This window comes from Sturnira hondurensis, unplaced genomic scaffold (assembly GCF_014824575.4).
Source record: "Sturnira hondurensis isolate 20B ecotype Veracruz unplaced genomic scaffold, ASM1482457v3 Scaffold0022215, whole genome shotgun sequence".
Taxonomy (NCBI): Eukaryota; Metazoa; Chordata; class Mammalia; order Chiroptera; family Phyllostomidae; genus Sturnira; species Sturnira hondurensis.
Window position 1 is genome coordinate 15,379,380 of NW_028094846.1, and position 21,457 is coordinate 15,400,836.

At 47.6% G+C, this 21,457-nt stretch overlaps 1 protein-coding gene across 7 annotated transcripts in view; it reads right to left on the reverse strand.

The window, feature by feature from the left end:
* Positions 1–21,457, reverse strand: part of PROX1 (prospero homeobox 1) — a 52,039-nt gene that overhangs the window by 6,713 nt on the left and 23,869 nt on the right. The window lies entirely within an intron of this gene.

Here is a 21,457-nt window from a genome sequence, read left to right on the forward strand (position 1 = left end):
CCGAGATAATGGGTTCAGAGAATCACTGCAAGAACTCCCGTTTCCAAATACGCATGGACACTCCATAGATCTCTTCTAGTGGGTCACTTCTGCACTCTTGATGTCTGATTTGTACAGTAACTGCAGACACACGAGGAAGGCACTGCCTGTAGATGTCCGTGTGGACAGATCTGTCTCCGCATGTATAGAAGGTGAAAGCGTGCCATCTCGGTTCAGACATCCCACTTATCAAACTAGGAGGTGTGTGCTGTCCTGCTGAACATATGCCATCCTTTTCTCTCCACCTTTTCTCAATTTGTGCAATGGATCTTTCTATAATGACAGTGACTGTTAAAGAAAACTAGAACTATCCTCATCTTTACACAAATTGTATGAAACATTTAAAATCAGGCAAAGAAATTCACTGCTTCCAATGGTACATCATTTGTCCTTTGAAAAATACCTAGTAACTCCCCAGAAAAAGAAAAAGGGGCCCCCACTAGGGCTGATGAGAATCTAGAAAATGAGAATTTTGCGTGGTGCCTCCCAAACACACACACACCAGCCAGCTTCTCAGGACAGAGTTCTCAACACCGCCTAGAAAACCGTCAATGCTCAGACCCATCTACCCCGATGGCCATTCCCTGCTGAGAAGTCATCTGGATTTTCGAAGGAACTCGAGTAATTTTCTCCCAAATCTCCAGCATGTACACAAGTACTTGTGGTACCGGAGGGTCCTGGAGGAGAGATTAGCACTCCCACTCACCTTACACTAAGTAAAAAGTCATTAAGCAGTTTTGCTAAGTACTCTCCCCTCTTCCCCCGAAGATAATCCTTCCCGTTTGACCATACGGGCATTACTGAGAGATGGAATCTGGCTGGAGAAGAGTTAGGCAGCGCAGCTACCCACTCTAACTACTCGGTTTGGGAGCTGTTAACCAAATGCTCCAGAAACATAATCACAGGCATTTATTAAAATAAACATTTCAAGAAGTGTGGCTTTGCTGGCCATGAGCAACAGAGCCGTGATGAAGATCTATGCTCCTTGAACACTCGGGCACGCGGCACGGTGTGGAGAGAGCCGTGATTACAGAAGGCAGCTGCAGACAAAGTCGGAGGATACTAGGAGCTCCGCGCCCTCCCAGGACCCCACTGGACATCTGGGAAGCCAGAGGCCAAGGTCGCAGGGGCAGTTTTTAAAATTTCTTTGTTCCTTTCCTTTTTCTACTTTTTATTGTGTATTCTATTACAGTTGTCCCAATTTTTTCCCTTTCGCCTCCCTCCACCCAGCCCACCCCTCTCGCCCACAGTCCATCCCTTCTCCGCTGTCTGTGTCCGTGAGTCATTCATACATGTTCTCTGACTAAGCCCTTCCCCTTCCTTCCACCATTGTTTCAGATGAGCAAGATACATCCACAACCACATCAGTCAGCACGAGAGGGAGGGCCGAGCCCTTCCAGGATTTGCCTGAGGACAAATCAAAGTCACTTCTTCTGGGGGTTGTGCGGCCTCCGCTTTTCTATTCTTATCGTTTGCCGTGCTTGTTGATGGTATTCAGTGGGTTTTATCCTGCGTTAAACATTCGTGTCTTCTGGTAAAACTCTGGGTCTGTCCTTTATCACCCTTTGTATCTGTCTCCGGGTTACTCGGCTTTTCACCTATTTGTATCTGGTTGTAAGGAGTTCACCATGAGATGTCTTTAGATAAAGGGCCATGGTTTCTTTTCCGCACACCCCCACAATGCTTAGCAGCATATTTTGAATAGTCTTTGATAAATGGTTCATAATAAGACCTTGCCTTCTGTTTTACTCCATGTTGCTTCAGCATCACACTTATCATCTCCCTTACTACTTAAGAAATTTCAAAATAAGATGGAATTTAAAGAGTTGGAACAGATCTCAGAAATCACCATTTTCCAGGGGAAGAAACTACAAATGTCTATGAGAGAAAGAAATCACAAGATTAACAGATTCGTGCACAAATAAGCTGTACCAGTGTCTTTCCACGAGACTATGTTGGAAAGACGGTGGTCTATGAAACCTTTTAAATGCATTTTCGTTATTCCTACTTATCTGGAGCATTAAAACTTGGCAAGCTGCGGGTCTAGGATTGAGAAACACTACATAAGCGTTAGTAACTTCCAACTAAATGGGAAGGGCACAAAGGATCCCAGGAGGAGACTTTAGTGTTTGGTTCACATTTAAGAAGGGATGAATTCTTTGCAAACACCTGAAATGGACAGCTTACTTACTTTGAGGCAATACTTATACAACAATTTGGACTAAATAAAAAAAGTCATAATGAGATGTGTTAGTACTAGAGCAATTAATCTTTTTTTTTTTTGGTGGCTCCTGAGAGATAAACTGATTGCTAGCAACCGATCTCCTGAGAGTGCGCCAAGGAATTCCATCCCCAGGTAGAAATATGACCCACGAAAAAAGAGCCCTTTGCCTCTCCACTAGACAATTTCTCCAACTTCCTTTCACAGAGGGAGCTGAGAGTGGGGTGCTGTCTGATGTTTTGGGGGGTGTCTTAGGATTCAGAGAATGATATGGCCCCTATTTTTTTCTGTACCTTTTCACACCTAATGGATTTCCAATCACTAATACACATCTGCAGAAAATCCCTTAGTGACAAGTAATCCCTTATCTCGGTTTCTTTTAATAGAACCCAACAATGTGCAGAATGAGCCCTAGAGTGTCTCCTCAGCATCAGGTGGCAACAGTCAATCAAGGCCCTGGAATGCAAGACAATGCAGGCGGCGGGCGGGGGAGGGAAGGCCATGCCTTTGGACATGCCACAGGGGAAAAACAAAAGGCTTCCAAAGTCTCTGGCTGGAGCTCTGAAGCTATTGTGGGAGCTGCTGAGCGGAGTGTTCTTCAGGAGAGGAGAGTGGAAACTTCGCTCTGATAAAAGGCATCCCAATATAGGAGCCTCACCCCAAATGGTCTTGCTTTTCCTTGTCTTGCCATGAGGCACTTGAAGGCACTCACAAATCTGAAGGGGGCTGGCTAGCAGCACCTACCAATCTCATCGCAGTTGTGTGTACTCGACTCCTCACAGCAGAAGAGGGCCCTGTGGTCTTGGATGAGAGGGGGGAAATGGGAGGGTGTTCCAAATCTGCTCAGTCAGGGGCTGGGTTGTGCGCACAGCATGCACACACAGCGCACACAGATACACACAGGTACACGCACACTTAGTGTGTTGCTGTGTGGATGGTCATTTTTGCTCTTCTTTTTTTTTAAAAAAAAAAATCTGAATGAGTGGCAAAGACGCATTTTCCCCCTGTCTTCCTCCTCCTCTTCCCAGTTGCTTTACCTTCAAGGATGATTTGTTTTATGAAACTGACTGTCCCTAGCCTCTGCAGTCCATAATAAAAGCCTGACATAGCAGGCTGCCTGCCTTCTGTGTCCTGCAGACACTCATCATAAGTGTCAGGACATACCAAGGTTAGCGGTCACTGAGAGTGTGCTCGCTGGCCCAAACCTTGCCAAACGCTCTTGGCAGCTGAATGAATGTCACAGAGAATAGAAGAGGAATTAGAAAGGTTAAAATGAAGACAGCCTCTTCTATTTTCTGGAGACAGAGAAACTGATTTTTCACATCTCCGAAGCATCTACACGTCTGTCCATTGGCCTCTCGCAGGAAACCTACACCTTGCCCCTTGCGCACGATTCCCCATGGATACCTACCTTCCCCTCCTTGATCTCCTTACAAACATGGTCCACGGGGCTAATTTCATCAGTGAAATGATCTTTGCTGAAATGGGCAGAAAACAAACCAGGCAGAGAGCTCTCTCCCTCGCCCCTCACCGATGGGACTCAGAAGGCTTATCAATACATTACAATGGAGACCATCTTTTCTGTTCCTCTTTTTAAGTACTGTCTTTTTTTTTTCTTTTTGGAGACTTACTTGAATGGTGAAATGGAAATAAAAACCTACGTATGGGCAGCTGTGGCTAACCGATGGAGAAGCAAAAGGCTGGCTAGTATTTTGGCGAATTAGTTTGTGTGTGGATTTTCTTTCTTCTGCCTCCTCTGTTTTTTTTTTTTAATACTATAAAAGGGCAATAAAATGCTGACTGTAAGAAGACAATGTCAAGGAGAAAAGGGTACTGGTATTTTGGATACTCTTCACTGCTCGCCTTGGAGAGAGAGTTATTCTTGTCACAAACCCTTTTGTCTGCATCTGCTGACCGCCTGCCTGTAGCCAGCAGCATACTTTAACTGCTTTGTCACCTCCTAACATCACATGCATCAGCTGTTGGGCTTTTGTTACGGGCATTGTAGAACTAATCCGCTGTGGCTGTTCTACTGTGCAGTAAATAAAACAGAAACGGGCTTCTCAGACAATTCTGCATGAATATTTCAGATGGCTTTACAACTCCGATTCACAAAATCAAATAAATAAATAACTCCCCCAGCCTCCCCTCCCAGCCACGACCCCCACGCAGAAACAAAACCCCTCCAACGGGACCCAGATGCCTCCAAGTCCACTGCATTGATGGCCCTGACGGGAGCCTTCAAGCAATTGTTTCAGAGAAGTTGAAAGAAGGGCGCCCTCTAAACTTCAAGGCCCCGCGATTCCTGTTTAGCAGGAGAGTTAAAATTCTGAAAACGGCCAATTCTGGAAACTGGGGGTGTGGCTTTGAAAACCTGGGGAGCTCTTTCCTCCTTGGGCTTTCTGAGAAAACACACACACACAAACAAACATATATATGTGACGCCGCTGGAAGCATATAACTGGAGTCGCCTTGTCAGGCTGCCTTTATCATTTCCATCTGCGTTTTCTTTTCTTTCACTCATTGGAAAGGGGTCAGTGGAAGCTGCCTGCCCATCGGGTTCACCCTGAGAGCCTTTCCGAGTGTCTAGCCTGCGTAGCAGCACAAAGGGGGAAAACCAACTTGGGGCTGGGTTTTTCAAAACTGAGTTTACACCATGAAATCCCCCACAGTCTAAACAATGTGCTAATCATACCCAAGGAGGCATTTTCCAGGATGGCTTCTAAGTGTCTTTGGAGACGTTAAAAACGGAAAGGGCCGCACACACGCCCACCAAGGTCCTTAAAGAGGAGACAAGTGGAAGCGCCTTCCTGAGTGTGCGTCCACCCCGGTGTGCGCACGATTCCTCTAAACAAACGCTCCCATCCCTGCTGTTTGTTAAGTAAATATTGATCAAGGAGAGACCTGTCTCCTGACAGCGATGGCACAGGCTGGGGGCGGACACTGCAGACAGAGTGGACTCAGATGGATAAACTCAGACGCTTTAGCAACTCCTCGAGGAGGTTATCAGATGAAAAGGAAAGAGCAGACACGTCATTACTGCCCCTCTCCGCTACCTCACCCTCACTGATTTCTCCTGCCTGGGGCAGAGGAGAGAAATCATGGAGCTATGACACATGGTTCCAAGATGCTACCCCTACGGGTCTCTCCTCTGCAGCCAGGCATGCATGCGCTTCCCCTGCGTGGACAGCCGGGGACCAACTGGCCCTTCGGAAGGGCAGGGATGGTACAGGATGCTCTCAGAGCAAATCGTGGACTTGGGTCCCANGTGATGGCACAGGCTGGGGGCGGACACTGCAGACAGAGTGGACTCAGATGGATAAACTCAGACGCTTTAGCAACTCCTCGCGGAGGTTATCAGATGAAAAGGAAAGAGCAGACGCGTCATTGCTGCCCCTCTCCGCTGCCTCACCCTCACTGATTTCTCCTGCCTGGGGCAGAGGAGAGAAATCATGGAGCTATGACACATGGTTCCAAGATGCTACCCCTACGGGTCTCTCCTCTGCAGCCAGGCATGCATGCGCTTCCCCTGCGTGGACAGCCGGGGACCAACTGGCCCTTCGGAAGGGCAGGGATGGTACAGGATGCTCTCAGAGCAAATCGTGGACTTGGGTCCCAATGCCCTCTCATTTCATTAGGAGGAAGGCTCCCATGGGAAAGCAAGCATGAACGTGCTTTGGAGAGCAGAAAATATCACCCGAATGCAAGACGGTGGTCTGAACCCTCAAAGAGGGGCCCGATTCCTGGGAGGTGTGTTTCACCGTGACTGACAAATGTGAGCCAAGCAGCGTTTTCACGGGAGTTTTGAGCAGGTTTGCTTGGGTGATTTTTATTGGCTCAGCCAACAAGTAGAGAAAAGTTGCTTTGTGTCTCCAAAGTTTTACTTCGGTCATTTCACGATTGAGACTTGAATCCCTGTTAAGAGCTGAATGGGCAAGCCTGCTTCCCCGGGAAGGCCGGTTTTAAAATCATCTCTGGGGATTAGACTGTGTGTATAGAACACTGAGGCAAAGAGCAAGGTGTCACATTTAGGGTGCCCATGAAACAGCTACACAGCTATCAGGGTGCTCAAACCTGTTTGGAAGGACTGGCGTGATGACCCCTGGGCGCTGGCTGAGAAGCTGTCAGGTCACACCAACAACTGAGCTTGGACTTGAGTCTTTTTCCTTCTGGTGCTTCAAGTGGCATTCAGCTCTCGGGGACCTTACAGGAGAGGAGTAGTGGAATGCCCACGCAGTTTTAGGCCTAGGAGTGGGCTCATTTCCTAGTGACACGTTTGCCACTTAAAGATGTGAAGAGTAAATGCTTTTAGGAAGTGGCAAGAGTTCAAGGTTGTCCTTAAAACACAAAAACAACAACAACAAAAAGAACCATCAAAAAGCCCATGTTTCCTCCGTCTAAGCAAAGGAACACGTGGCAGTAACAGTCTGTCTCGTTTTTTTTTTGCAAACCTTCAAAAGAACAATGTTCTGTTGAGCAAAATTCAGTAGCATTCTGTAAACATTAATTTAAGGAGATCAATAGACTCAGTGAGCTAACGCCATATTGCGAGATAAACTGGCCAGAGTGCCACTTTATCAAATAGATTTTCGTTTTCTCAGCTAGATAAAGACAGTTTTAAAACAGCACAAACGTGTTGCAACCAAGGTTTGAGAAGTATGTGGCCTTCAAACAGTCTGCTTGTTCCTACTACAAAGCTGGATAAACACACTTTAAAAATGATAAGGCGGCCTGGAATTGATTCAGCTTTCAATTTTTACATATAGATTTCTTGGTTGCCTCCCAGGGCAAGAACAAAACAAAAACTGTGCATTCAGGATAGAAAATGTACTTGGGAGAAAGAAGGGGTTAAATTGTCTTGAGAAAGGGGAGCTCTGGGGGCAGTCAGTCGATGCCTGACTTTAAAAAAGAAAGGAAGAAAGAAATCTTTATTCATGCTGACCTGATGGGCAACAGGCCTTCTTGCCAAAATCCAAAAGCCCAACTCTCTCGTGGGTTTGGGATCAGAGGTTTCAGCTGGTGGAAGCGGCTCCCAGTCTGTGCTCACCCTGCAATGTCATGTTAATGCACGAGGGGGTGGGGGCAGCGAAGTCAACCCGGGGGAAGGCTGGCGAAGGTCTGTGCGCCAGACCCACACAACAGCCCCCACGCTCCTCTCCACCAGCCTGAAAGAGCTGCAAGGATAATTAGAAAAAGTGGCAAAAGGGAAGCAGGTCCCTCCGTCTGTCACCCCGGCGGGGACCTGCATGGCGCCGTGGCAGCACACTTCCAAGTTAGACAGCCTGACCTCTGGTGCCACACCAGCCCTTCCAGGTGTCGGTAGAGTAGCAACCAGATACGGCCCGCCGGAGGAAATGTGATAAAAAGAATGAACGGTCACGTGGAAACTGCGAGGAGCGAGGCTCAGGATGTGCCTTGAATGGACAGCGGGACTCCATGAGAAGGATCCCAGGAAGTGGACTTTGGTCCCTAGCGCAGCCTCGGGGGCTGCGCCCCGCCAACGCGGCTGGGGCCCTGAGTATTCTCTTTGTTCCCTCACCTGAATTTGTATCTTTATCTTTTAGGAGTGGCTATCTAGAAAAGGCAAAATCCACCCCAAAATTCTACACCTTAATGTTGATAACAGACCTTGATTAAAAAAAAAAAAACACACAAACAAACGTGAGGGTACCAACACTGCTGTAATTGACCACTTTGAACAATGATGAGTTTTGAGTAATGAAAAAGAATGTCTTAAAACCTTCTGCTCTACCTGTTAATTTGTGTGTATACATATTAAACTATGTAAACATCCCACTGGCAACTCTGCATATAGATATCAATAGAAATAAAACCATCTCTCTACAGCCCACGAAAAGCAGGAACTAGTACGCAGGGAACAGAATGTGTCCTGTTATTATAATAAACTCCAAGAGACTGTCGAAAGCACTGTGTGGGGCTGAACGAAGGTTCACTGAACATGCTCAAAGCGGCTAGTTTATTTGCTCGTGCTTGGGAATCGTGGTGTTGTATGTGTTAGAAAATTCAATGATTGTTGTGTTATTTGTTCTAACAGAGTAGATTTTTCCATCCTCCTCAAACTCTGCACGTTTGAAAGTGTGACTTCAACTTAAAAAAATAAATAAAACACACAAAATAAAACAAAAAGAAAAATCAGAGAAAAAGCGTCAAAAACTAAAATCAAAGACTTCCCCCCATCCCTGAGAGATACTACAAAGATATTCTCAGACCTTGAAAACCGGAAGCTCCCTGCTGGGGTGATGGATCTGGGAGGTTGTTCATGTTAGAGTTGGACCCAAACTATCCCATCAAAGCAGCACAGTTTGGGAACTTCCGACCCAGAAGGGATCTCTGAGAGCACACGTTCTACTAAAGACAGAAACAGCCTTGGTCTTGGGTCAGTGAGCTTTTTCCACAAGGGGCTAGACAGTCAATACATGGGCCCTGGGCACTCATTCAATCTCTGTTGCATAGTCTTCTTTTTGACAACCCTTAAGACTATAAAAACCATTCTTAACTCAGGATCACAAAACACAGACTGAGGACGCGACCTGGCCTGTAGGCTGTGGTCAGCCAACCCGGGCTCTTGGCCAGACTTGGGGGCTGACAACTCCATGGTCGTTCATTCTTCACTCGCCCTGTGTGCCCCACTGGTCAGCACACTGGTCGTTCTTGCGGAACAGCTGGGACCGTCCCACCTGAATTCCACCTTCAATGCCACCCCACCCCCCAGGCGCATCTAAGGCCACAGGAGAGAGTTCACGGGCCACACCCAGAAGAACAAGGAAGACTTCAGCCTCGCCCTGCTTTGATTAGGAGATTTTCATGAGAAGCTTTCCTGCCAGTAAGTATTTAAATGGACTAAATGGAGGCGCCCATCCCTCCTTTATAGCACACCTAATGCATCAGCTTGGATACCAGTCACTCGGACCTGCGCACTGGCTTCCCTGCGAGTCAGCCCCACAAGTGATGTGCCCTTGGTGTCTGAGTTCAAGACAGGCTGATAGTGCTCGACGTTTAACTTTTGCTGCAACTCCTGGGCGAGGTGTTAAAATAAATAGGGCCCAGCTGGGAGCCGTTCTTGGATGGGAGATTCTCCAAAACCGACTCGGCGTAAACTCTCCAATATTGCAGGATGGGAAGCCGGGGCACAGATAATCCAGTTACTCCTGTTTCGTTTGGGAATGCATTACGTGATTGTTTTCGGCAGGAGATTTACCTTCCTAATTAGGCTTTGCCTAGGCTAACATTAAAACTCATCTGCGTGCCCTGCATTCACACTGATGGGCCAATGTGAGGGAGGAGCCCAGGGAGAAACTGTTAGGAAGCGGGGTTCAGGCCGGACTATGAAAGCCATCGCTTGCAGTGAGCAACAAAGTCTCGCGAGATAATCAAGCAGCTTCCGAGGATGCGGGTTGCAAACACACTGCGGCTCCACTGACTACAGTGTCTGCATCCCACGTAACCAGCGGCCTGCTTTGGGAAAGGGCTGGGATGAAGGGCCTCGGTCCCCTCATTTGCTTTTAACAGGAAGATCTTTGTTCTGTCAGGGAAATTCCATTTTGTATTTCTAGAGAATTCTGTTCGGTCTCTCCCCAGTGACCCTTTGCACAAACTTAACATGAGTTGTATTTCAAAAGTAACCTAAGAGCTTGTGGGGAACTTTGACATTGCTTTGTCAAGAAAGGTAAGTAGTTTGGGAAGGCAGAGAAAAAAGATTCCAGAATGGCCCCACACCCAATGGGACTGAGACACTGTTTGCAGTAGAGCCTCAGACCCAGGATCAGACCCAGTAGAGCTGTCAGACCCAGGGCTGGCCCTGCGAAAGGGCAAGGCCAGGAGTCGACATGCAGACTGTCTTATACACCTGCAGGTCATGTAAGATAATAAATCTCGCAAGACAGGCTGTGCGAAAGGAAATGGAGTGGCCTTGAAAGCAGAGCCTTTCATCTCCTTCCACCTATTTCTGCTTCCGGCCACTTCTCTGCCTTCACCCCTCACGGCCCCAACCCCCAACCCCCCCCACCCCCCCGCCTTGTTCTCAGAGAAAATGTTACCTTTTACTAAAAGTCACTTTTAGTAGCCAGTGGTACTGATAAACGTTAGGGTAGTCTTTTCCAAATGGAAACTGGGCACAACCACCAAAAGAAAGATGACAAATACATATCTCAATGACTTATAAGGATTTGATACCTACCCATGGCCCCCGCACTCGTACACTGCCACAAAACCCCACTGGGAAAACCTTTCATCATCTAGGTTGCTATCTTTAGGGAACACCTAAAGGGAAGAATGGTTCTGTTCTTGTAACATTTACTAAGCAAGCCCAGCAGTGAAGGTAGTTATACCACCTAAAACAACTAAGTCTGTCTCCTCGCAAGAGGGGAGATGTTGTACACTATACAGAGGTTAATAACATACTATGAGGACTGATCGACGGAGCCGAGCTGTGGCCCAGGCAGACTGTGTGTGAGGACAGGGGCACGGACTCCCCACTAATTTGCTCGGGTCTGCACCATCTCCTAGAATCCCACAGGCACCAGGGCTTCCCAGATGAGCTCCTTACTGCTTGGCTGCTTCAGCCAACACAACAAATAAAGTGAGCAGCAAGTATAAAGATGAATGCGAACTCAGTCAATAAATTGTTTATGAATCTGAGAAATGAGTCTCTGTCATCCCAGCAAGGGAGTCGCTACATCTCCAAAGGTACCGTTGAGAGAGCTGCGAAGCAGGCTTTGGGAGAACTCCACGGCGGGCACCCCGGAGATGTTTACTGAGATAATTAAGCCACCGCAGAGCCACGAGGGTAGACGTGGCCCCGTGTGGCTCCATCTGGATTCCCAGGGGACCCGCAATCACTGCTTAAAGCGCGCCCAGGATTTATTTAGAGAATGCAGAATGTCTTCCATTCTAGAATCACAGAATTTCAGACCTAGGACGAAGCTCTGTGTTTCATCTCATCCCTTTACAGGTGAGCCGAGTACGGCCTCCTGAGGCAGACCCTCCAATCCGGTGCTCCTTCCACCATATCCTGTCATCTCATTGCTGCCCTCATCCGGAAACTACGACTCCCGAGATGTTCCAGGCCGGTGTCACCTTTACAGCCACACTTGGGGCAGGGGAATCACTGTCTTTTTGAAATCACTTCAGCACTGCGCCTCTTTGTCCCAATTCTGACGAGAACTCTCTGTTTGCTCATTTGTTTGTGTTCCTGTTGAGAGGGTCAGCAGGAAATGATGCAATAATTGGACAAGGTAACTTTTACTTGGCTCTACGGGCAAATAAAAGCAAATGCTTACACAGCACTTACTCGGTGCTAGTTTAGACATGTACATTCATTTCATTCTCAGGACAACCCTGTAAGGCAGGCAGTACTATTTCCCCCGTTTTATGGGTGAGGAAACCGAGGCAAAGAGAAGGTAGGACACTTGCCAAGGGTTCGCTACTGGCAAGTGGCAGAGCTGAGATTTGAACCTGGGGACTGTTTCCAAAATCCACGCTCTTTTAAGTTCTACGCTATTATTAGCCTGGGACCACTGACATTGGCCTCTCCAAAGGATTTCCTTTTTTAAGATTTCAAGGGGATGTTTTTATACGAAACAACACCTACTTGTAAGTAAACATTTTGGTTCCTTCCTGAGAATATAATTCAGAGACCAGAACTTTCTTCTTCCTTAAGTTGTCATTTTTAGAGACTCAAGCCCAAGAATAAGGCTGTGTCTCCATGACATCAAACACTCCTATACTTTCTCCACAAAAGCACTGAAAACATCTGGACAGCAGGGTGGACCTGCCCTCCTATTTGGCCCAATCTGTCCAGTAGTCACCCTCAGATAAGCCAGGACACTCGCCAAGGGTCTCATAAATTGGTCTCTGGGCTCTTTTCACCAATAAGTACGACTGAGAAGCTTCTAAAAAAAAAATCCAGCTTCTGAGGACCAACTTCGGGGGCAATCCGAAAGGTCCCACTGGGTGTGTACATGAGGTCTGATTGGCAAACTGCGGTGTGGCTGGCCACAGCTGGGATTCTGGCCCACTGTCCCCAACTGTAACTGTCCCTGGGAAAACACAGTCCCTGTGCCGGAAGCACATTACTGAAGGACAGCTAAAGTGACCAGGGGCAGCCCACTAACTTTACGAGATTAGACTTTGAAAAGGGATTAGAGCTCCTTCCTCTGCGGAGAGGAAGATGAAGAGGCAGGAATGATCAGTCTATAAAATCAGAGAGCAAAGGGAGACTACGGCCACAGCCCCATGCAGAAATCCCAGGCGATCACAGCAAGGGTAACCCTTTGGAGCTCCAGGGAAATCACTCTCAGAGCCATAACAAGAAGATACTATTTTCACAGCAGGTAATAAATTTAGAGAATTACTATCTTGAGGAGTGGTCTATTCTGCGAATGAGGGTGGGTTTGAAAAGGTTTAAATAAACCCGTGGGCAATAAAACCATAATGATCTAATAATGGGAAGTTGGGAATGTTCTGGGGACATCCTGGGTCTTTTGAAAATGACTTCATCAATGACAAGCACCAGCCCCTCCCGAGATGCTCGTTGCCCAGAGTGGGTGGCCTACTTGGTCTACGGCTCTGGCCACCTCTCTCCCTCCATTCTGTCAGCTGGTTTGCTCCTAATATCCAGAGTAGGGCTCGGTGACAGGAAAACTCGGGGACCGGCATGGTACGGTGGCTCATTCCTCGGAAGAAATGTTCTTTAATCTTTTCCAGGGTCTTCATCCTGGGATTCTGAATTAGCACTTGGGACAATAATCTAACCCCGATTTCCAGAAAAATATGGACTCGCTCCTTTGGGTACCACCTTCTATCTGAAATCAGTGTTTCACTCCAAGAGGGTGACATTGAAACATCACATGTTGGGTGACTGGTCGGGGAATAAAAACTAGTTAAACTCTTTTGTGGGGGAAGCTGCTTATAATACGCTAACACAGATCAATTAATTCAATTTTAAGGGGAAATTAAACATACCAATTACGGAGTACCCAACCCCAGCCCAAGACATTAAGCTCTAAAATTTACTGCAGTTAATGTGGAAACCAGCACACCTTAACTAAAGCTTTGGCTCTGTTAAATACACAGAATCAAAAATCAGAGAAATGTCGCGGCTCGGTTCCCAAACAGCCAAGTGCGGGTCACTTTAAATATCTAATAATAGGTCATTGTCAGTGGGAAGAGGTTATGACAGCAGAAGGGGAGGGCGGGGGGCTTTGGTTGGGGGTAAAGGGGAGGCGAAGATTCCATTCAGAGAAAAAGGAAACTTCGGTCGGCTGTAACAGGCACAATGCGACATAAAGAATCCTGTATTCCCATTTTCGGCTGCTTTCTGAAAATTGGCAAAATGTGGCCATGTGCAGGAGCAAATAAAGGACCCGAGAAGAGAGAAGGGGTGGAGGAGAAAGGCATACACGGAATAAGCAGTATTTCCTAAGGCCAAATTCTAACCCTATCGACCATCATAAGCTGGGAGCAATCCCCTGGCATCTTTTCAAATTGCAAGTGAGAACGCATCAGCCCTCCCATCGGGGAGTTATTCAAAGTCACTCTTCACTGGGGCCACGGGAAAGTGGGAAGGTGGGAATGGGGTGGGGATGGACTGAAGAGTGAGGAGTCACCTTGTTTCTCGCTGCAGACTTCAGAGTGATTTGGGCAAGAAAACTGGGACATCTGGAGTTCAGAAGTCGGGGAAAACGGGGAAGAAGCAGGAAGATGAATACATGATCATCAGCCACACAAAAGAACGGAGCAGAGAGAAGCCTGCATTTGGGCACTCGCGTCTGGCAAGGGGGCCAGCAGCAGGGCTAATGAAGCATTTGTGGTGTGGGACGCCTGCCAGCGCAACAAAGAAGATGTGCTTAGGCTCTGCAGATGTGCCAGGGCCCCCAGAGCAAAATAATGACATAATCACCATCAGTGTCACAGACCAGACCGTACACAAGGTGACAGGGGAGGGAGGGCCCGGGAACACACACACAGGAAGACCCTCCACGGCCCATGGCGGCTGCCGCCCCGAGGCCGGGGTGACCTGCCTATGGCTAACTCCACCTTCAGTCCCAAGGTGAGGTTTATCCCTACGTGGGTGGGCGTTTGCCACGAAATCCCAGCTACTCCTGAAGAGGCAGCGCAGATCTGAAAAGCTCAGGGAGAGATTTCAACTGGCCGGAAGAGACTGACTAGAGAGAAGCCAGGGGCGAAATCAAAGGAGGGAGCTTGGAGTCAAACTCCAAACTCCAAAATTTTCTGCTAAATTCTGTGCTCAAACTTGCATGCACCGGCCCCAGGCCATGCGACCCAAGGTACAAATATTATCATGGATGTCTCCATATCATGCTGTCAAGAAAATGCAAGAAATATGTTGGGGAGCCTTAGAGGGGGTTGGGGACACAAATGAGCAACACGCACTCCCTCTCAAGGTGAATATAAAAACAACACCGGCAGTTTTAAATGAGGTCTCCTGGTAGGCCTCCATCACCTGCCCGTGGCCCCCGCTCCGTAAGGTGGGTGTGTTAGTACAGCTGTCTGGCTTTTAAGTGACTTTTGTCCATTTGAAAGTGAAAGACTCTTTGAGGAGATGAAAGAACAATAGCCTAGAGCCCGGAAGAAGGGCTTGGAGCACGGAGGACTTTAGACCACAGTCGTGTCCCTTTTCATTGCTTCTAATGAAAGATTCATAAGGAAAACTTGAATTTTTTATGACCCCCTTTTTGGTGTGACTATATTCGTTGTGTCAACTTCCATAGGCAGTTTCCCTTTAAATGCCAAGAGGTCTGTTGTCAAAGTGTTTTCAAAGAGCTATGGGGACAGAACCAGTGCTGGCCACCCTATAGGTCCCTTCCTCCAGAACAGGCTGAGGGATACCCAGGTTTCCTCTCAATGTGGTTCTTGAAGTCGCTGTGAATGTTACAGCGCAGTGATCTTCAGCCCTTCTCCTACGATAGCTTCACTGCTCCTTGGAGAAATAATCATATTTGTTTATCTTCACTTCATTCTATTTACCAGGAACAGTAGTATAATAATCGCCGATGGTTCTCCTTTTTTCCTTTACTTCTCAAATAGCTGTCTCCTCATTTTGTCTGAGTTTGGTGTCTCCCCCCCAAAACAGGGGAGGGACCAGCGTGTACTTGCTTCATGTCATGTTACCAAATAGCATTGAGGGTTGGTTTAAGGCAGTAGGGATTTTAAAAGCGCTCACGACTTTAAAATTAGAATGATCTGCTTTCAAGAACCAAAGTCTTATGCATCACCGAAAAGAATACTTGCAAAAACACTTATCCTTGCAAATTTATACTGAGGTAGTTAAGAGAAATGAGTACATGATTACTAAAATCTATGTTCTATGGCTGAAAAAGAACCAAACCATCCAAGCGAAACAAAATCAGGGTGCGGAGGGGTGGGAAATGAGGGAATTTGATTGAAAATATAATCTGCCACATGAAAAGGGATCGCCAACTTTGGAACAAGCCTGGGTCCGCTAAATGAGCTTGCTTCGTCGAGACGAAACGCACAGGCTTGTTTTCAAAAGGCCGTTAGAACTTCTTCAGACATTCCACCCGGGACGGGCTGAACATAATGGCAACCGACGTCCCACGGAAAGCTCCCACCAGCAGTGGCGGCTCTCAGTGGAGAACTTGCTCCTTTTCTCCCCCTGGGAACCCTTTGTGGGACCAAGAGAAAGTGCCAAGGCGAGGAGAACTGAATGTCGGACAATAGGCATCACTCCACACACTGCCTCTGAACTTTCCTCTTCTCCGAAGGACAATTAATTACGAAGGCCTTAGGGGTAGGTCGAAGCAAGGGAAAGCCCAGCGCTGCCCCAGTGCCATGGCTGCCACCTCTGTGTCTGCTAAATGGCTTCGCCTGTTGGGGTACAGCCACCAAGAGAGCCAATAGATCACAGGGGGGAGGGGAGGGAGGGAAGCAAAAGATTTTTTTTGTGTGTGCGCCTGCCCTTGTATAATTCTATTCTCACTGTGAACTCATCCATACACAAAACACAAGGACATTTTTTTTTTTTTTTTAAAGAGAGAAAAGCCACAGGGCAGGTTGCAGCCGAAACGGCCTCTCGGTGGTGTGTTAAAAGGGATGGTCTTTTCACCAAATCATTTCACAGAGGCAAAACAGACAAACACAAAGAGTTGAGACTTTTTCTCCGACATTAAATGGAGTAACTGATAAGGTCAGACATATGATACCTAAAGACATGAATCTGTGAACTCTTGAAGTCAAAGGCCCTCTCTGTGCTGAGGAACAATCTTTCAAAGGAAACAGATCATAGAACTCCACTGAATTTGCTTTAAACTTTATGAAGCAGGAGGAGAAAAAGCTCTAAGTAGGGAAGCTTGACAGAAGGGCCTTGAACTATTTTCTGAAGGAAAGATGAGACCCTCCCTGGGCTGCCACAAAACATCTTTTTTTTTTTTTTTTTTTTGCTAAAGGCTCCTCTGAACTTTGATAGGTGCCAAGACACTGCCATTGAAAGCTGTATAATTATGTGCTATAGCCACTGTAGAAAACGCTTTGTTCACCACAACAAAGGACAATAAGCAAAGTAAAGCGGCGTTCCACTGTATCTTTTTCTTTAAGAATGTTGAGGAAGGTCATGGAATGCTGTAACTAATAAAGCTGTTGACTAAGGAGGTTTTAAAGTAGATCTTACTGTGCCTGAATGTAACCCAATGACCAAAAAGACACGGGGAGCGGGAAATGCGATGACACTCCCAAATAGATGACAAGTCCGTGGGCCTTCATTACACAGATCCACTCCTGGAATTCCAGAAGGACAGAGGTGCAAAAGGAAGCCCGGGCAGGGACCCCGTCCCACTTCTGCCCTGCCCCCACCCTCCACCCCACTTCCACTCCGCCCCCACCCCACTTCCGCCCACTGCTCTCCCCACCTTGCGGGCGACCCTTCTATACCAAGAACCTGCTCCCAGACAGCCATGTGTGTGCATATATTTGGAGAACATTCATTTCATCTCTTAAGAGATCGATTTGGCTTGTCAGTGGTGGGGCTGGCAAGGAAAGAAACGGTGAGGGTTTCTTTGCCTCCCCGCCACCCACCAAGAAGAGTGTGTTGCGCCACCGTTTAAACAGCTCAGCGGCTGGGAGGCCAAAAGGCTGCGAGAGCAGGGGAAGGTTTGCACTCACGTGCCAGGGTTCCAAATGATCCTCCTATTTAAGCATCTATTTGCAGCAGAGAGAAGTGCTTCCTAAATCCACCTGTCCTCATTTTTCTTTAAAGCGACGGTGATGTGAATGAAAGACTTCCAGATGTACTAAATCTTCTCACACGTGTGTAGTGTTGAGGGCGGGAGTGGGCTGGCATGGTATGGGTAGGCAGGGTGGAGAGAACATACCCAGTGATTCAGTGTCTGTATTTAGGTATAGAGTGTTTGGGTGTGGGGGGGTTGGGGAGGTATAAAGGGTACTGCTTTATTTTCTCTCGCTAAGAAGAAACTCAGAAAGTACAGCAAGAGGTCCACAGGCGTACTCTTCTTGACTGTCATGTGACACGGAGAAAAAGCCAAACCCCAGGCTCGATGACAGTTGGTTGGCGCAGGAAGGGGTTAGAATCTTAGGAAATGGCATTTATAAGCTGGCTAATCGATGAATCAAATTCCCCCATTCTATTTTTTTCTAAACCTTACATCCCCAAACCTGGGCGTTTAGTGAGGGCAAGGGAGCTTAACCACTCTGTCTGGGACTTGGGTTGCTGCCTACGGATAAATGGGCAGCCACTGAGGGGCCTGGGAGGGATGCCTGGCTGACCACACTGGGCAGAAGAGCTACCACATGGTGTTCGAGGAGGAGAAGGAGTGCCCCACACAGCCTTGGACACTGAGCATTGCCTCCTCTCCTGCCACAGCTGCGAGCGAAAAAAAAACAGCCGAAAAAAACGCCAAAACAGCCGACTCACTTGCCCCTAAAGTCAGAAGTCAGTCTGGATGAAGGTGCCAGCCAACTCTCACACAAGACCATCCCCAGCCTCGCCATCCTCTGCCTTTCTTAGCTGCACCACGTCGCGTGGCTAGCCTAGGGAATGGAGTCCGACTCGGGTGGTAGGTGTTTCGGCCCCTTAACGCAGGTTGGTGGCTTAGTTGGGTCCTTTGCCAAAACCTGTAAACCAGCCTTGGGAATTGACAGTGATCGCTGCCTTCTTCTTTGCCACAGTTGTGAGGCCCACAAAACAGCAATAAAATCCAGCTCGTGTGCCCTTAAAGTCAAAAGTATCAGGATGATTTAAAAACTGGGACAGAATCCCAAAACCCCCTTTCCCTTCCCATAAAAACAAATTCGTTTGGAAGCTCTTCAAAGTGAAGTGAAAACGAAACATGGGAATATATGCCATAACACCTGGAAAGACGAATTTATTGTTGCCAATCTCCTTCAATGGGCGAAGCAGGAGTGAAAGGCGCAGCCTGTAACTGGACACGCCCCGCACACCTTCGCAGATTCACATCCCGAGGCCAGATGCCCCACTCCCTGCAACGTAGCCAACTTTCCTTGGCTTTATCACAAACTAAAAGTGCAGTTCCTGCCCCCCCCCGCGCCCCCCCCTTCAGGGTCTTCTTCCATGTCCCCTGGGTCTTCTCAAGCTCTCACCACCCTAGCTCTGAGTGCCGTGCCAAGAATCTTGGCAATTGTGTAAATTGATACAAAAGGCAGAACCGCTCTGCTTGTCACTCAGAAGGTCCTGGCTCATAAAGGCCAGGACATGCAGGGTCTAGAAGGAGCGAGAGAGAGTCAAGCCACTCCCTCTTCGCTAGTGATAAACCTTCCCCGTCTGCTCTGAGAGCCATCAGCAGCAAGGTCTGGAGGGGGACGGCGAGGGGCCACCGGCAAGCTTCAGACCGAGGCAGGGATGGAGCGGAAGGCTGAAAAGGGGTGAGAGACCAAGACGAGAAAGAAGGAAGAAAGAAGTCTAACGAAGAGGGAAAGCAACCTTCTTTTCTCTCATCTCGCACCCGCCTCTCTCTCCCTGCCTTTACCTGTCCCTTCCTATTTAGAATCACTTAGAAACAGTACAGATCTTTAGGTAAACTGAAGCTGTTCTTGTATTCACACCCCAATGATTATAACTATTCACACTAAATAAGTTAATATTGGTGAAAACACTTAGATCTGAGTGCCCAGGGCACAGTAAACAGTCAATAAATGTGAGCTCTTTTATTACTCTTACTAACAACCAGTTGAGAAGTTTAAAATGCAATCGATGAGCTGTTTTATCCTTAGACCCGCTAGTACTCAAGTTAATACATTCCTTGGAATGGACCAGATCTTTGGCCACCATGACGATGTAACTTCAGAGTCCCTCCGCCATGCTTAAAAATTAAGAAACAAATAAGATGTACAGTTTTCCCCCTTGCCGTCCTCTTCCCTTGCTCATGTTAGACTACAGAGTCATTTTACTCGATCTAAGAGGAGAAACTTCAAGGCCAGAGTCACACAGTGCACACCCCCTATCAGCTGAGGCATTCAGTCGGTCCACCTCTGGCTCCCATCCACGGCCCACACTGGTAAAGCTCCGGCGATGAGAACCATGGCTTTTCAAGCATCTCACTGAAGCACTGACCTCCATGCACAGAGGCACAGAAAAGAAAGGAGCGTCTCAGCTGAAGCTTTTGTGAGTAAATGTGCCAAGACTGGGGGTCTAAGTTAAAGACCGTGGGGTGACATTAGGATCCTAATGTCAGCAGGTGTGTGTTTGTGCATGGAAGTGGGGGGGGGGCAGGGCAGAATCCAGGCCCCTGCTTCCTTGTCACCACGTTTCCAGAAAGAGCCCAGTTTTACCGAAGGAAGAAGAAGACCCAAAATAGACCAATAACTTGTCTGAAGTCACATGAGAAGTGACAAAACTGCTCCCCAGGCCCCATACTCCTTGCACTGAAGTGGTCTCAAAATAGACTCTACAGATAAAGCAGAGGTGGCCTGGCTGGACGTGGAGACGATTCAGAAAGAGAGAACTATCCGATGTTAATCATATTAAAGGAGGATTTAGATGATGCTAAATGGAGCAGCTTGTTGGGTATCTCTTGATGCCAGCCGTCCCTTGTTTGTGTCATTCTGGCCCTCGCGCTGTGAGCGAGGGATTGAATTCTGACCAGGTGAGGTTTAAACGACACTAAAAACCCTAACGTGCGCTGTAGAGATTTGCTCTCTCGAGTGTGTTTTCACAGCAAAAATGCACAACTCTCCTGTGAATTTTGGGCAATTCTTTACGAACCTCGATGCATGCAACCAAACAAACATTTGTTTTCACAAACTATAAAGAGCTCGCAAGCACATGGTCAAATTTCTCTTCGCTTAAAGATTAGAGTACTAAATTGGTCGGAAGCGGGGAAAGGATGAAGTTCTCAAGATTTTTAGAAACACTCAGCCATAGTCATATTCTTCAGCTTTAGGAGAAGCCCCTTCCATCAATGCGTGGACCAGTCCTCTGTTACAGCAGAGTCTTTAACACTGTGAAGCAGTACAAGGGTCCCTACTTCCAAGGCATCCGGCCCAAGGAACAATTCTGTTTATAACACACTGAGCAAGCAATCTCCATGGGTTCTGGACAGCAAAGTAGAACCACACAAACTTTCAAGGCAAAAGCCATGACTTCCCCACTGAGTCGCTTCCACACTCAGTTCTGTCTAAGCCATCATGATTGAACCGCAGGGTTAAGAATGGTTGGAGGGCCCTGGCTGGTGTAGCTTAGTGGATTGAGCGTGGGCCTGTGAACCAGAGGATCGCGGTTCGATTCCCAGTCAGGGCACATGCCTGGGTTGCAGGTCAGTTCCTTGCAGGCCAACTACCAGCAGGGGATGCATGAAAAGCAACCATACATTGATGTTTCTCTCCCTCTCTCCTTCTCCTCTAAATATAAATAAATAAATAAAGTCTTTTAAAAAAATGTTTAAAAAAAAAAGAAAAGAATGGTTGGAGGAAGTCCCAAAAGGAATGGCAGGCAAGGAATGGCAGGCCATGTGGGCAGTGGCAGTCAGCCCCCTTTAATGGCAGGGCCAGCCCAAGGTGCCCCCTCTCTCCTTTGAAGCTGAGCACTCCGTGGGTGTTTCTGGGTACCCAGCTATGTGAGGAAAGCAAGGCTACTAACGTAAGGCCTCTGCATGAGCAGATGAGGGAGAGAACGTGCCTATTCTCAAGCTGCTAAAAGAAACGGAGCAACTTTGTCAAGCCATGGCC